Raw genomic sequence first — 16,190 nt, forward strand, 5'->3', positions numbered from 1 at the left:
CTTCTTTCTTTTCCGACAGTTTTGCCTGCCTATCATACACTAGCATTCCTCCCTTCCCCTGTGTCTGCCTGGGCCTGGTGGTATAGCCCTGTAATCTCAGCTATTTGTGAGGCTAAATCTGGGATGATCACAAGTTTGAGGCCTACCTATGTTACAGAGTGAGTTTAAGATCAGCCTGCTCACCTTAACAAGACTGTCTCGCAGGGTGTGGTGGCACACACCTTTAATCCCAGCACTTGGGAGGCTGAGGCAGATCACTGTGAGTTCAAGGCCAGCCTGGTCTACAAGGTGAGTCCAGGACAACCATGGCTACACAGAGAAACCCTGTCTCAAACAAACAAACAACAGGCTGTCTCAACATTATTAAAGGGCTATAGCTCAATTAGAATGCATAAATCCTTGAGTCTGACACTCAGCTCCACATGAACCAGGCATGGGAGCACAAGCTTGTCATCTCAGCACCTAGGAAGGCATAGGCAAACAGTTTAGAAGTTCAAATCATCTTTGCCTACATTGTAAGTTCGAGGCCAGCCTGGGCCATATATCTTCTTTCAAAACACGGCAGGCAGCAGCAGTGGTAATATGAGGTTGCTGGGGGTATAACTCAGCATAGTGCTTTCAAGAAGCTCTAGATTTAATCCTCAATACTGAAGAAAAAAAAAGTTTACCTTCTAAATTAAAGTTTTAAAGACATTATAAAGCTCAGAACTGAAGTGTTTGCATGGCATGTATGAAGCCCTAGACTTGATCCTGAGCACCACATAAGCTAGGTTCATGCCCACAGTGCTACCAAATTCAGGATGTGGAAGTAGGAAGATTAGGAGTTCAAGGTCATCCTCAGATAAATAGCACCTTTGCGGCTAGGGAGCTAAGACATATCTCTGTGAATTTGAACCAGCCTGGTCTATACATTATCCCCAGGCTAGCCAGTACTATGTAGTGTAAGTAAACTTGTCTCCAAAAAAAAAAAAAAAAAAAAAAAAAAAAAGTAAGTTTGCAGGCATAATGTTATTTTGCACTGTGTAATGATTCAAATACTAACTTCCGTGTCCACAAATCTGGTCGCAATCCTTGTTCTGAGACTCTCACAATGTTATTTAAACATTGCTCCCTCATCATTCTCTGATACACCAATAAAGTGGCTTAACAGCTAATGACTGAGCAGGGGAGAGAATAGGGCTGGACTTCCTGCTAGCCAGGGGAGGAAGAGAGAGGGGGAGGAAGTGAGGGATTAAGCCATGAGAGGTCCAGGAGACACCAGTTGGGAGCAGCTGGAGCAGGGAAAGCCATAAAAGCAAGTGTCTCAGATTTACACTGGGAGGAAGCCAGACTAGCTTAGAGGGTTAAAAATGGATCAACACTGCTCAGTTCTTGTGCCTCAAAGTTTGTCAAATAAATATAATAGTTCAGTTTTAATTAGTTGGATGTTAGCCCAGTGAATAGAAAACTGCATCACATTTTAAAAATCACTAACATAAATTCAAGGTCATCCTCAGCTACACATTGAATTTGATGCCTGGATATTTCCAGCTACCTCCTGGCTGGCTGTTTCCTCCTAGTGGTAACAAAAAATGCCACCGCTATCCTTTAACAGTTGTCTTGCTTAGTTGGCTATTATACTATGTTTTGTCATGCTATATTATATAATTATTCCAAACAGTTCTATGTCTTCTGATCCCACTTTCATTTCTGCTTTTTTTTTTTTTTTTTTTGGTCTTTCCAAGATGTGTAGTCTTGGGTGTCTGTAGACCAGACTGGACTCAAACTCAGAGATCCGCCTGCCTCTGCCTCCCAAGTGCTGGGATTAAAGGTGTGTGCCCCCACCGCTAGGCCATTTCTGCATTTTTTATGTTAAGTCACAATTGTTGGTTAATTCGCAAAATCTGAGACCAAAGCTATTTCCCAGGCCTTTTATCCTTAATAGAACACTGGTGCATTGGGGCATGCAGATTGTGTGTCCTTGATTAGTCTCCTTTGTTGACCGTTAAGAGCTGTTTAATCAACCTCTCTCCCCAGAAATGATACATTATATAAAGTAAAGCAAATGGACAGTAATTGCACTTGCAGTTAAAAAATATTTAAAAGAACTACAGTTATGCCAACATACTGCAATGGAGGTTGAGTGTCTATTCAAACAGCAGAGTTTAGCTTCTATCCTATGGCTAAGAAGGAAAGCTATTATTAGGGAAAGAAACAATGAGGACTGTTAATCTTTCAGAATCCCAAACAAAGAAAATTCCATCCCAGGGAACCAAGAGCAGAAAGGGCAGCTGCCTGGCTGTGCTGTACTCACTCCTTAAAGCACTCCCTTTGGCAGATTCTTCTTTTACAGCAAACGAGCTGGTCATGCAGGTAAACTTAAATAGCTGAAAGCAGAAATATCGATTCAGATTTTGTTTGTTTTTTGAGACAAGGCTTTTGTTATGTAGTCTTGGCCTGCCCAGTACTGTTATAAACAGTGCACCGCCACACCTGGCTGGTTTAGGTTTTATTTAATACTTCTCCCTCTTCTCTTTGAAATGCTCAGGCACCAGCTTTCTCAACCCATCACTAAACTCCGTCAGGGGTCACTCAGAGTTTCTGTATTACTGTGGTTTCCATAACCCCGTCTCCAACAAACGTTTTATTACATAAACATGTTTTCTTCCAGAGAGGTTAAAAGTGGGGGAGCAGTAAGGGAAGTAACACATGTGAAGTATCTGTTTTCACGGAGTGAGAAACTGCAGAGTCATGCCCTGGAGGGATAAAATCGGACAATAGCTCAGGCACTAGTCCACTTAGCACAGTATAGGAGCTTGACTTCCTTCCAAAGGATTAATCACCCACACTGGAGAACAAGGCCCAAGCTGCCAAGGACAGACTATTTCCCCAAATGTGTATATCACACAGAGGCTTCATTTTGTCCAAATGCGTCAAGTTTTGTATGCTACTCAAAATAATGTAGACAGTTGTTTCTTTTACAGACTGGGGAGGATACAACTGTATATTTAACCCACTCTTTTCCTAATTGCTCTCTTTTATAATCCCTTGCTCAATCTCTTCTCACCCAACACAGCCCCTTCAATTGCTTTAAATATTTGGTACCGGGCAGTGTATGATGCTCATTTCCGGTTTCAGTCTTTTCAACGGTGGCTTTGGTTTGCTCGTTTCTGTTAAGGTCTCACCGTGTGGTTCAGGCTGGCCTCTAACAGATCCTCAAGCCTTCATGTCTGGAGATCATCGCATTTCTTTATCACCAGAGTAAACACTGGTCCTGGGCCACCTTCCCAGAGCTTTCCGTTTTGCTTATTCCCCAATCTCCTATGCTCTCTAGAACATGGGAGACTGCAGCGCAGGAGGCCCAGTCTCCCTCAGGTACTCACCAGCTCCTGGCTGCCTGTTTCCTGAGTGCTTGCATGATCTGTGGATTACCTTTGCTCTTTGCTCCTTGTGAGCCCTTCTGAAATAAGCCTACCTCACAAATGAGTCACCTGTGTTAGTCTGTAACTGTGGATTTTGCTAACTCATTGCCCTCTTTATCTTTCACCTTACCTTCTCCCTTTTTTTCTGCATATGTGATTGGTTCATTTACTTTTACAATTGCTAAATTCTAACCAACAGAATTATTGCTCATAGGGCAAAAGTTTCTTTTCTTTTCTCTCTCTCTCTTTTTTTTTTTTTTTGAGACAAGGTTTCTCTGTGTAGCTCTGGCTGTCCTGGAACTCACTTTGTAGACCAGGCTGGCCTCAAACTCACAGCGATCCGCCTACCTCTGCCTCCCGAGTGCTGGGAGTAAAGGTGGCACCACACCTTTAATCTCAGGCCTGTGTGCAGGTCAGAAATTTCTCAAGGACCAAATTCTAGTGAGGCTTGATAGAACAGGCCTATGATCCAAGCTTATGGGAGGTTAAGATATGAGGATTACAAGTCTGAAATCACTTTGGGAAAACAGCGAGTTCAAGGCCAGCATGAGCTAAGTAATGAGATCTTGTCTCAAAAAATAAGACAAACAAAAATAAATAAAAATAAATCCTTGAATTTTCTTTTTTGAAGATTTTATTTTTTACTTATATGTATGTGCCCACCTTGTTGGGTATGCCATGTGTTTGTGGGTATCCACAAAGGCACAAAGGTCAAAAGAGGGCACTGTGTACCCTGAAACTGGAGTTCCAAATGGTCATGAGCCGCCACAGGGTTGATAGGATCCAAACCTGGGTTCTCTACAAGAGCAGCAAGTGCTCTTAACCACTGAGCCATCTCTCCATTAGATAAATGGTGGGAAAGTTAATGGCAATTTCCATTCTTGGGCTGGACTCTAGAAACCTGAGCACCGGCTTTGCAACCAAGAGCCTAATCTGTCCAGCATCAGGCTGGAGTCTAGATCTATAAAGGGCATCGGTTTTTGTTGTGAGACTTGCTAAAAAACAAAACAACCCAAAAGACTGGTAGACTAATGGCTATAACGTGTTGAGATAAGTTCTCTGGCAGAAATGTATGCAAGGTGCCAAGGTGGAGCGGGGATGAGAGACAGGTAACTGCTTAAAAGGAGAAGAACGGGGTAGGTATGCAGTAGATCTCAATATAATGGTTGTGAGCCACCATGTGGTAGCTGGGAATTGAACTCAGGACCTCTGGAAGAGCAGACAGTGCTCTTAACCTCTGAGCTTCTTAAAGGACGGGAGATCCCTGAATCAGAAAAAGACATTAACCTGAAGAGGTGATGCCCAGGAAAATCTGAGAATTCATGAGTATGCCTAGAAAAGGCAGGTGTTCCAGAAGAAAGAGCACAAATGTGAGGAAGCAGGTCTAGAGGCAGATTTTTAAAGGAATAGGCTTGTTTGTTTGTGTGTGGTTCCATGGTGACACCCTAAGGTCTTTTTATTCCCCTCTTGAGCACATAGCAACATTGATTAGCTTGGACAAAAGGACAATATTTACTAACAATTGCAAATAACAGAATAGGATAAGAGACTAGAGAGGTCCACCTAACGTTCTTAAAACAGTAACATGGAAACCAGCCTACTGCCGATTCATCTGAGGCCACAGCAAAGCTGTCTTTAACAAGGTTAAATATTAAGCATAGGGCAAGCTTAAAATGTAACTCGGATAACAGTTTTGAACTGTAAATTTGACTACAGGACTACATATGGCCAAACCCACACCAAGCAAAAGGGAGGTAGGTCTAATAAGGTCAGTGTGGGAGAGTTCACCGGGAAAAGCCTCGCCTAGGTGGGACAGAAATAACACCAAAGGTCAGAGGTGTGGAATGCCTTGTTCTCTGAACAATGTGGGCATATATGACAGCTTTTAGATTCTCAAAGCGAGGTGTGGGCTGAACACCTCAGACACCACTGAACACACCCCAAATGTGCTAAGAGAACATGCAATGGAGAAAGGAAAGCCCCAAGCCTCACCGTCTTACACTCTGTGGGCTCCAGGCCAGCCTGGTCTACCTAGTGAGTTCCAGAGTTACATGGTAAGAGCCTGTCTCAAAATTGAATTTTTAAAAAAGGCAATAAAAAGAAGAAAATTAGTAAAAATTTAATACTGGCTTTTAAAATCCCCTACAGCTTCCTATTTTCTGTTAACAGTCCCATCATATTGCTTAAGGAAAATAATCAAATTAAAAAAAAAAAAAACTACACTTCCCAAAATATTCTACTCATTTCTATAAACAAAACTGAATTAAAAATTTTAAATAAAAGTCAGATACAATTCTGAAAGAGTAAGAAGAAAGTTGGGCAGTGGTGGTGCATGCTTTTAATCCCAGCACTCGGGAGGCAGAGGCAGGTAGATCTCTGTGAGTTCAAGGCCAGCCTGGTCTACAGAGTGAGTTCCAGGACAGCCAAGAATATATAGAGAAACCCTGTCGCAAAAAACACCAAAACCAAACACACACACACCAGAAAGAAGAAAATAAGTCACTATTTCTTTTTTATTTATTTTCATTTTATGTGCATTGGTGTTCTGACTGCATGTATATCTGTGTAAGGTTGTCAGATTCCCCTGGAATAGGAGTTATAAACAGTTATGAGTTGCCATGTGGGTGCTGGGAATTGAACTCAGGACTTCTGGAAGAGCAGACAGTGCTCTTAACCTCTGAGGCACCTCTCCTGACCAGAATCATAAATTCTTTAAGGTCCTCCAATCCTCAAATCAAATACTCCCACTAAAAAATTAGAATTGATGTGCTGGTAGTTTTAACAAATATGACATTCTTTCTTAGACTCAGATTTCTTCCTTCTGCATTTTATATATTTATTTGGATCACTATTGCCCATAAGGCTCATTCTGTACAATGAAACAGTGTGGGTACTATATCAAAATGAATCTGGCAGTGAAAGCCTTCATTCTAAAAATGAATTCTCCATTGTTTTAATCTTGCCCTAGTGAGCTACAATGATTCCCTTCCAGAGACAGCTGTTACTATTGCTCCCTCCTCCTTCACAATCACAAGGTCTTTTCTTAGCCATGCATGAAGAAGCAGTCTTTTAGATAAGAACACATTACTAATTGGAGAGCAGTTTATACTGCTCCAGTAAACAGATGTGGTAAAAATATGAAGTGATAAGCTATCTCTACCTCTAAACTATCTACTGTGGGAGGCATTTACAACAGCCCCTTTATCCATGGTTTTGCTTAGCAAAGCTTCAATTATTCAATAGTTGAATGTGGTTGAAAATACTAAAATGGAATATTCTAAAAATGAATATAAGTTTCAAATATCTTTTTATCAAAGCATAGTTATATTTCTTATCATTTATTATTATGAATTTCTTACTCTACCTTACGTATAAAACTGACAAGTACACTCAGGAGGCAGAGGCAGGTGGATCACTGTGAGTTCAAGGCCAGCCTGGTCTACAAAGTGAGTTCAGGACAGCCAAGGCTAACACAGAGAGACCCTGTCTCAAAAAACCAAAACCAAACCAAAACAAAACAAAAACCTTACAAGTAAGAGTTTAGAGGAAGCCATTACATATAGGGCTCAGTGCTTCTTAGGATATAAAGTATAGTGAGAGTTTTCATTTCTTTTGTTTGTTTGTTTGTTTGTTTTGTTTTTTTTTGTTTGTTTGTTTTGTTTTTCGAGACAGGGTTTCTCTATGTAGCCTTGGCTGTCCTGGACTCGCTTTGTAGACCAGGCTGGCCTCGAACTCACAGCGATCCGCCTGCCTCTGCCTCCCGAGTGCTGGGATTAAAGGCGTGCGCCACCACGCCCGGCTGAGTTTTCATTTCTTTAAAAACCCAGTTATCGTATGTGAATATGCTTTTGTTTTCATCCCAAGTGTAGAATATGGGGCTGCTTCAGTTTGTCCACAGCCATTAACTATGATTGTCTCTTGCTCTAGCAAGGGTGTGATCAGGGCCAGCTGCAGATAGTTTAATTCTGAGAACTTATGAGTGAGTATAAATGCCAGAACCCTGGGAGAACCCAAGAGAGCCTGTGGTGCCCGCTGCTGCCCACTGGAGCTGCTGCTGCTGCTGGTTCATCCTGCTGCTGCATTTGCTGCTGCTGGTTTGCTGGGCTGCTGGATAGTCCAACTATAAAGAATGGTCTTGCCCCAAGGAACTATTTCCCTAAACAGCAGGAAGTAGTCTAAAGAGACATACACTGCCCCTTTCCCATCTAACCTTCTTTCTCTCTTACCTAGTGTTGAGGGGCGGAGGTTGGAGAGGAGGTAAAAGTATAAGAACCCAAATAAAATAGATTAAAAATACACGCCTTACAACAAGGGCTCACTATGTAGCCTTGCAAAACAGTAATTACTAAAGATCAGTGTCCCAGTACAGCATATACTAAAATTTGACTGTGAGTGTCCACATGTGTGCACACATCTACATGTGGGTACAGATGGAAACCACAAAGTGACACATTCCACTTTATTGAGACAGGGTCTTTCATTGACTACAGAGCTCACTGTTTCAGGTAGAATGACTGGTAGCAAGTCCCTGTGTCTGCTCCACACCACTTGAAGTCAGAGTTTATCCAAACTCAGATTCTCATGTTTACACAGCAAGCACCAAGTCAGAACCTTATATACCTGAGCTCTACCTTCCAAGCCCTTCAAAGGAGGTTTTCTGACACTTTGTTGACTATAAACACTTCTCTTGGCATCCCTTAGAATCCTAGGATTCTTTAAAAACAATCACAAGATGGAGAGATGACTCAACAAATAAGAACTTTGCAGTTCTTGCAGGGGAAACAAGTGTGAGCTTGTTTCCCAGAGGCTCACAATTGCCTATAACTCCAATTGTAAGGAATTTGACATCCTTAGCTTCCTCAGGCACCTGTACTCATATGCATATGTCCACAGACAGACAGACAGACACACAGACTACACAGACTGACAGAGAGAGAGAGAGAGATCATTAAAAATTAAATTGCATATATCAAAAGATAGTGATTCAAAGCCAGAGATACTTTAAACCAGCACTTCTACAGTAACTCTTCAGCCTGATCTACCTGCACAAAGATATTAAGCAGATTCTTTTACTAATTTCCCACTTTTCCAGTGGCACCACAACGTTCTTCATAAGAAACTCAAAATGCTTATTAGTTTTTAACTTTATTCTCTCTTGCCTTCTATATTCAACATTCTCATCAATCTTCATTTGCAACGTCCTTCCCATCTCTTCCTCTTTTGTCCTAGTTCCACCAATAACTAAATTCTAGACCTTATTACTTCAGGCTTCAACTGCCATGGTCCCTAAATGGGGTCTGTCAGCCACCATTGCTGCTATTCTGAAATCCATGTACTACCATTTTCCTAACATATCCTTCATTATTCTTCCACTAAAATAGTAAACTAGTCACAGCAGGGCTCACCCATTTTTAATACTAATTACTGAGCACTGAACAACTTCACATTTGCTTAATGAACTGTTTATTGAATAAATACATAAAAACATGATTCTCTTTAAAATGTTTATCAATTTATACCTGTCTACAACAGAAGTTATAAACTCAAATACTTATGGAGACCATAAAGGAAATGTAATGAATAAAAGTATCTGTAAAATAAAAGGATGTGATGGGGACTGTGGTAAACTGGAGAGTACATATTCCCTAAAGGGGTGGGTGTTGCTGCTATTCCCGCTCACATGCACAGTAATGGAGTAGAGGCTATCTAATTCTGAGGATAAACGGGGCTGGTGACACGGCTCACTTTAGGGGCATGCTGCCAAGTCTGGCAACCTGAGTTCAATCCTTAGGCCACCCATGGCAGAATGACAGAACTGACTCCCGAAGCAATGCTTCTAACCTCCATACCCAAATCTCCCCTACTAAATGAATAAATGTAGTCTTTTAAGGATAGGCTAAAAGTACAGATTTATAAAACTTGCTGGTTTTAAAATGGTGACAACTTATTCCCCTTAAAATCTAAAAACATTATTATTCCCCTTACCAACCAACCAACAAGATAATATAAGTTAAACACACACATTTATGGACGAGGTCTAGCCCTCAAGTCACAGTTGTTAATTCCAATATGCAGGACAAGAGACAAACTTCTGACATTCTAAGTTCTCCCCCCGCCTTTCATTAATTTTAAATTTTTATTTATTTAATTATTTGAGACAGGGTCTCTACATAGACCAGGCTGGCTTAAACTCATAGAGATCCACCCTCCTCTACCTTTAAGTGCTGGGATTACAGGTGTGTGCCACTGCACCTGGATTAAAATACTCTTAAGTTTTATTTTGTGTGCCCATGTGGAAGGGGCTATGTGTCCCCATCACACAGATAGATGTCTGAGTGTGGAGGTCGAGGATAACTTGTTGGGTCTCTTTACCTGTGAATTGTTTGAAGCAGAGTCTCATGTAGCCTAGGCTGTCCTCAGTTTTCACTGTAATATGTAATTGAAGATAATTCTGAATTGCTTATCCGCCTAAATGCTAGGATTGCCAGAGTGTGACACCATAATCCTAAATCTTTTACTGTGAGTTACCAGGCTACCTTTCTAGAATGTTTTGTGTACTTCCAGACAAAAACCCACTGCTGTACTCCAGTGGCTCTCAAACTTTACCAGGTGGTTATAACTACCTGGCACCTGGGCACCATGGCACATGGCTGTAATTTTAGCACTTGGGAGGCTGAAACAGGAGAACAAAATCTTGAAGGTTCGAGTTGGAGGCAAGTTGGGCATCTCAGGACCCTGTCTCAAACACACACACCATAAACAAAGAAACCCTGAGGGCTCCTTAGTTATAGCTTTGACATTTGTTTTACTTATTTGTGGTGTGTGCGCATGTATGCATGCACCTTTATGGTGGGACTCTCAGTACCCCTCAGTCTAATAGGGAGCTTGGAATGTACTCTGTGCCCAATAAACACTTAGGTTTTTGTTTTTGAAACGAGGTCTCATAGAGCCTTCTTGTTCAGCCTCTCCAGTGCAAGTATTACGTGTATAAGCACTGTGTGAGGTAATATTTCTTTCTTTTTCTTTTTCTCTTTTTCAAGACAGGGTTTCTCTTGTAGTCCTAGTCCTGACTGTCCTGGACTCACTTTGTAGACCAGGCTGTCCTTGAACTCACACAGATCCACTTGCCTCTGCCTCCCGAGTGCTGGGATTAAAGGCATGCGCCCAGCCCAGGTAATATTTCTTAAATGGACGAATATCTTGAAGGATCTGTGACATGAAAGTAGAAACAGATTACCCTAAAATTTGTTCTCCTCCTCTTCCCCACCCCTCCTCCTCCTCCTCTTCTTCTCCATCTTCCCTCACCCCCACTCCTCTCTCTTTTGAAGATATTGTCTCACTATGTATTCCTGGCTAGCCTGAACTCCCTATGTAAACCAGGCTGGGCTTGAACTCACAAAGATCGACCTGCCTCTTCCTCCCTAGTATTGAGATTAGAGATGTGCACTCCCACACCTACCCAGGGTCATTTTTCTTAAAGAACTGACTTTTACTTTAGGTTCATGGATGTGTTGGAAGAAATAATTAATAAAAATATGATATTTTATAAAGAATTAACAGCTAATTAGCTAATAATTATCTATGAGAATGCAATATTTTTGAGACAAGGTAGCTTAGGCTGGCATTTATCCTTGTAGCTAAGGATGGCCCTGAACTTCTGATTTCCCTGCTTCTATTTCCTAAATTCTGGGACTACAGGCATGTATCACTACACCCAGTGCATGCAGTGCTGGAGATCAAAGCCAGGGATTAAAGCATGGGAGCAAGTACTCCACATCTCCCCCCAGACAGGGTCTCTCTGTGTAGCCCTGGCTGTCCTGGACTCACGTTGTAGACCAGGCTCGCCTCGAACTCACAGCAATTCCCCTGCCTCTGCCTCTCAGTGCTGGGATCAAAGGTGTGCGCCACCACACCCAGCTACTACTCTACATCTTATATACAAATAAAGCAGTGAATTTTAATTGATCTAATCAGTAAGAGTAAGTCTTGGCCTCCAGAATTCCCGATAGTGCTCCTTCAGGGAAGTGAACCAATCCCATCATAAAACAATGTCTATTTAATAGAATTCTATACACACATAGACATGAGCCCCATCCCTAGCATCCACAATAGAAGGAGAAAACCAACTCCATGTGACTAAAAAAGTAGGATAACAGAGACTCATTTCTGAGGCCAGGCAGTGGTGGCCCACACCTTTAATCCCAACACTTGGGAGGCAGAAGCAGGTGGATCACTGTGAGTTCGAGGCCAGCCTGGCCTCCAAAGTAAGTCCAGGACAGTCAAGGCTACACAGAGAAACCCTGTCTCGAAAAACCAAAGAGAGAGAGAGAGAGAGAGACTCATTTCTGTAATATTCAGAAATACTGATCAGCCCCTTCAGATATAGTTTCCATAGTAACATACTTACTCAGGATTCTAAAGGCTGCATGAAAACAAAATTAATAGCTGTTTTTAGTGCAAAACTTTCTCTCTAAAGTAAAACCCAGTAAAGTCACAGAGAATTAATGATTAAACAGTTTTGAAAACACGTGGAGAGAAGATTAGGCGTACTATTTTGATACAAAATAATCCTGGGTTAAATTTATACCTGATAATAATACAGTCATTGAGGGAAAAAAATGTATCTTTTGGTAAAAGGTAATCAAATTCAGGAAGGACATAAAACAAACAACTCCTACCCAGAAGTAAAAACATCTGAAGTACAAATTCAGCTTTAAGCTAGCAGAGATGGGGCCTATGTCCAGATAAACAGTCTACTTACCAGGGTCATAATGATCATCTCTGCTTGAAGACTCAGCCAAGATACTCCTCCTCATTTCTGTGTCAACCAAGAACTGGGAGAACTGAACATAAAAAGTCAACAAAACACTAAATGACTTACATCTTTAACATTCCCAACGAGACTAAGTAAATTCATAAAACAAAGCATTTCCCTGAAACTCAACAGTAAAGCTACCCACCATCAATTCTGGAAGGATATGATAACAGACAAGCTTCTGAACAAGAACTCCCTACTGTGTACTCTGTACTATCAGTTGCTTTTGGTCAATAGATGACTGAATAACAATATCCAGTTCTGGGCTGGAGAGATGGCTTAGAGGTTAAGAGCACTGGCTGCTCTTCCAGAGGTCTTGAGTTCAATTCCCAGCAACTACATGGTGGCTCACAACCATCTAGAATGTGATCTAATGTGTGCAGGCGTACATACAAGCAGAGCACTGTATATGTAATAAATCTTAAACACACACACACACACACACACACACACACACACACACACACACAATATCCAGTTCTTTGATGGAAAATGTGGAGGTTCAAAACACTGTAGTCTCTAGAACTACTTCTACCAGAATAAAATATTGTGGCCTTTCTCCTATGATTACTGTCATGATGCTGGCAAGATAGCCCAGTGAATAAGAGTACTCGCCATGTAAACCCCATGACCTAAGTTCAATTCCCAGAACCCAGGAAGAGAACAGACTTCATGCATACGTCATATTCATACACACCTGCACAGACATCATATTTACACACATACACAGAGTGAATTTAAAAGTTTCAAAATGCATGTTCATGTCTGACCACCTGGTACTGAACAACCAATGGAAGAGAGCTCTATCTATATGCAGATAGAGCATTAATATACATTAAATAAATAAAGGTTATTTATGCTTGATAAAGTACAATAAATTATAAAATACTTTAAAGCACTATGCGTAGCCAATGTGGTGGTGTACATCTTTAATTCCAGCACTCTGAAGGCAGAGGCAGGCAGATGAGTCCAAGGCTAGCCTGGACTATATAGTGAGTTTCAGGACAGCCAGAGCTACATATGAGACACTGACTCAAAAAAACAAAAAAACAAAAAACAAATAAAGTACTATGCTTTATATTAAGAAGCTATTTTCTGGGTTCAGTGGCCCCACTTGTAATCAGGGCAGGCAGATCTCTGTGAGTTCAAGGCCAGCCTGGTCTACAAATCCAGTCCAGGACAGCCAAGGCTACACAGAGAAACCCTGTCTTGAAAAACCAAAGAAGCGGCGGAATCACATGGGCCGGCAGGGGAAGAGTGCCGGAAGGGACCTGTGGGGCGTTTAGGGGAAAGGAAAGGAAAAGGAGGGGCAGAGAACCATGGCAGCTATGGCTGCTGTGGGCAGTGGTGTAGGGAGGAGGAGCTTGGCAGCCGCGGCTGTCTGCCTCAAGGATTGCAGAACTCCCGCGGTTACAATTCTGATGGGAAACCCCTATAAGGAGCCTCTTAAGTGTGTCTTGTGTGAGAAACGTGTAGCAGTTCTTGTCCCAGTTTATTTCTCCACTTACCGGATGCATTTACGGAAGACACATAACAGGTCTTTGTGGAAAAAAACAGAAAGAAGTAACAAAAGCCATTAAGAGAGCTCAGAAAATGGGGCTTATGCCAGTTACATACAAGGATCCTGCCTATCTCAAAGAACCTAGAGTTTGTTTTTGTTTTTGTAAAGATTTATTTATTTATTATGTATACAGCATTCTACCTGCAGGCTAGAGGAGAGCACCAGATTTCGTTACAGATGGTTATGAGCCACCCTGTGGTTGCTGGGAATTGAACTCATGACCTTTGGAAGAGCAGTCAGTGCTCTCAACCTCTGTGCCATCTCTCCAGCCCCGAACCTAGAGTTTGTAACGTCAGATACCGGGAATAAATTTTGTAAAGTTACTGTCAATAAACCTGTAAGTGGTTACATAAAAAGAAAAAAAGAAAGAAGAAAGAAAAAGAAAAACCAAAGAAGCAATCTTTCCAGGCATGGTGGTACACTTCTAGTACGTGGGAGGCAAAGAAAGGCATATCTTTGTGAGTTCTAGGCCATGGAAACACACATAGTAAAGCTCTATCTCAAAACGGTGGGAAGTGGGTCTGGAGAGATGGCTATGAGGTTAAGAGCAGGTTTGATTCTCAGTATCCACACGTTGGCTCACAACCATCTGCAATTCTATTTCCAATGACCTCTTCTGAGGCACATAAGACATATACACAAGCAGAACACTCATATACATAAAGTAAAAATAGCTGGGTGTGGTGGTGCCTTTAATCCCAGCACTTGGGAGGCAGAAGCAGGAGGATCTCTGCCTACTGGAGGCCAGCCTGGTCTACAAAATGAGTTCCAGGACAATCAGGGCTACACAGAGAAACACTGTCTCAAACAAAAAAATAGGCAAACAAACAAAAAGAAATGGAATAATAAAAAAATATAAAACAACAAAGAAGCTATCTTTTTAAAATCAGATTTATTTATTTATTTTGTTTTGTTTTGTTTTTCGAGACAGGGTTTCTCTATGTAGCCTTGGCTGTCCTGGACTCGCTTTGTAGACCATGCTGGCCTCGAACTCTGAGCGATCCGCCTGCCTCTGCCTCCCGAGTGCTGGGATTAAAGGCGTGCACCACCATGTCCGGCAAAATCAGATTTTTTTTTTTAATGTTTATGAGAATCTGTAGGCTATGTTCAAATGGTAAATTTGGGACTGGATTTTATTTACAATCAATTTTTGTAACGAAGTCTAAATATACACATGATGACAGATCTCCTATCCTTTCTGCTTTTATCAACAGGGTGGTTTATAGACTGCTTCTCAGAGGCAAGGTAAGGTGATTCTACTCATGGGTTCATTGGTGTGTCACATGTAGAGGGGAAAATGCACCGGAATTATGGTCAAAATAGGCCATAACCATGCTTGCAGAAGGTTCAAACGGTTTTCAAGGCCCCTTACCAAATCTAACTGTAAAATTTACAAACTACATAAGCCACGCCCCCTAGAGATGAGGTGGGGGTGATTAGAGAATTAGAGGTCAAAGACTTCACCTTAGAATTAGGGTGTAGTAACTAAGGCCTCCCTAGAGAAAGGGGGGGAGTGTCTAACAATGATGTTTCAAATAAATGTTAAATGTAATTTGAAATGGAAGATGATGCAGAGCTTCACTCATAAGTCTCCAATTGACTTAGCAGCCACGATACCTGTCTTCAGTAATGACTCACTGTAACTGAATGAAGGCATAATCACAGGGTTCCTCCTCTGAACAAACTAGAATACTGGAGTACTCCTTTTCCGGAGCCGGGATGCGAGGCAAGCACTTGCAACTTTATGCAACTTGCAGCAAAGAGACTAGACTCTAGTTACTAGAGGGTGTGGGCGGTATCAGGAAACAGAAACCCGGGGTCAGCTTGAGCCAAGCACCTGCCACCTCAGACACAGGGACAGACAGTCCACCCTGCCACACCGCTCAAGGCAGGGACTGGAGTCTGAGCGCCCGCCCGAGCCCGCCGACCCGCGGGGCTGACAGCCTCCCTCCAGCCACCGCCTTCGGAGAAGTCAACTGCCTCCCTGAAAGCGTTTGGCCTGGGATGTCCCCGGGTGAGCCGTCTTCTATGGAGCCCACGAGACTTTAGAAGCGAGGACGGAGGGGAGGTAAGCGTGAGTCGGATAGCTCGGACGCCGCCGAGGCAGAAGCAGGGACTCGGGCAGGACCGCCACGGTGGCCGTGCCAGAGGCGTGGAGGATCGGCCGGCCCGACTGGAAGCGCTTCAAGCCCCACAGGCACGGCTCGGACTTGCGCAGCGCGGTCGAGAGCCGCCGGGAATCGAGCCCCCTGAGGCTCTCTCCCGAGGCTAAGACGCCGCGGCCCCGCGCCCGACTGCCTCGCTCCCGTCCCTCCCGAGCTCCGGACCTCCCGCCCGGCCCCAACCCAAGGAGCGCCGCCGACGCTCGTGCACACTCACCGCGCGCGCGCGCCGCCCTGGCGCGGACGCCCGC

Source organism: Acomys russatus, chromosome 1 (assembly GCF_903995435.1).
Source record: "Acomys russatus chromosome 1, mAcoRus1.1, whole genome shotgun sequence".
Taxonomy (NCBI): Eukaryota; Metazoa; Chordata; class Mammalia; order Rodentia; family Muridae; genus Acomys; species Acomys russatus.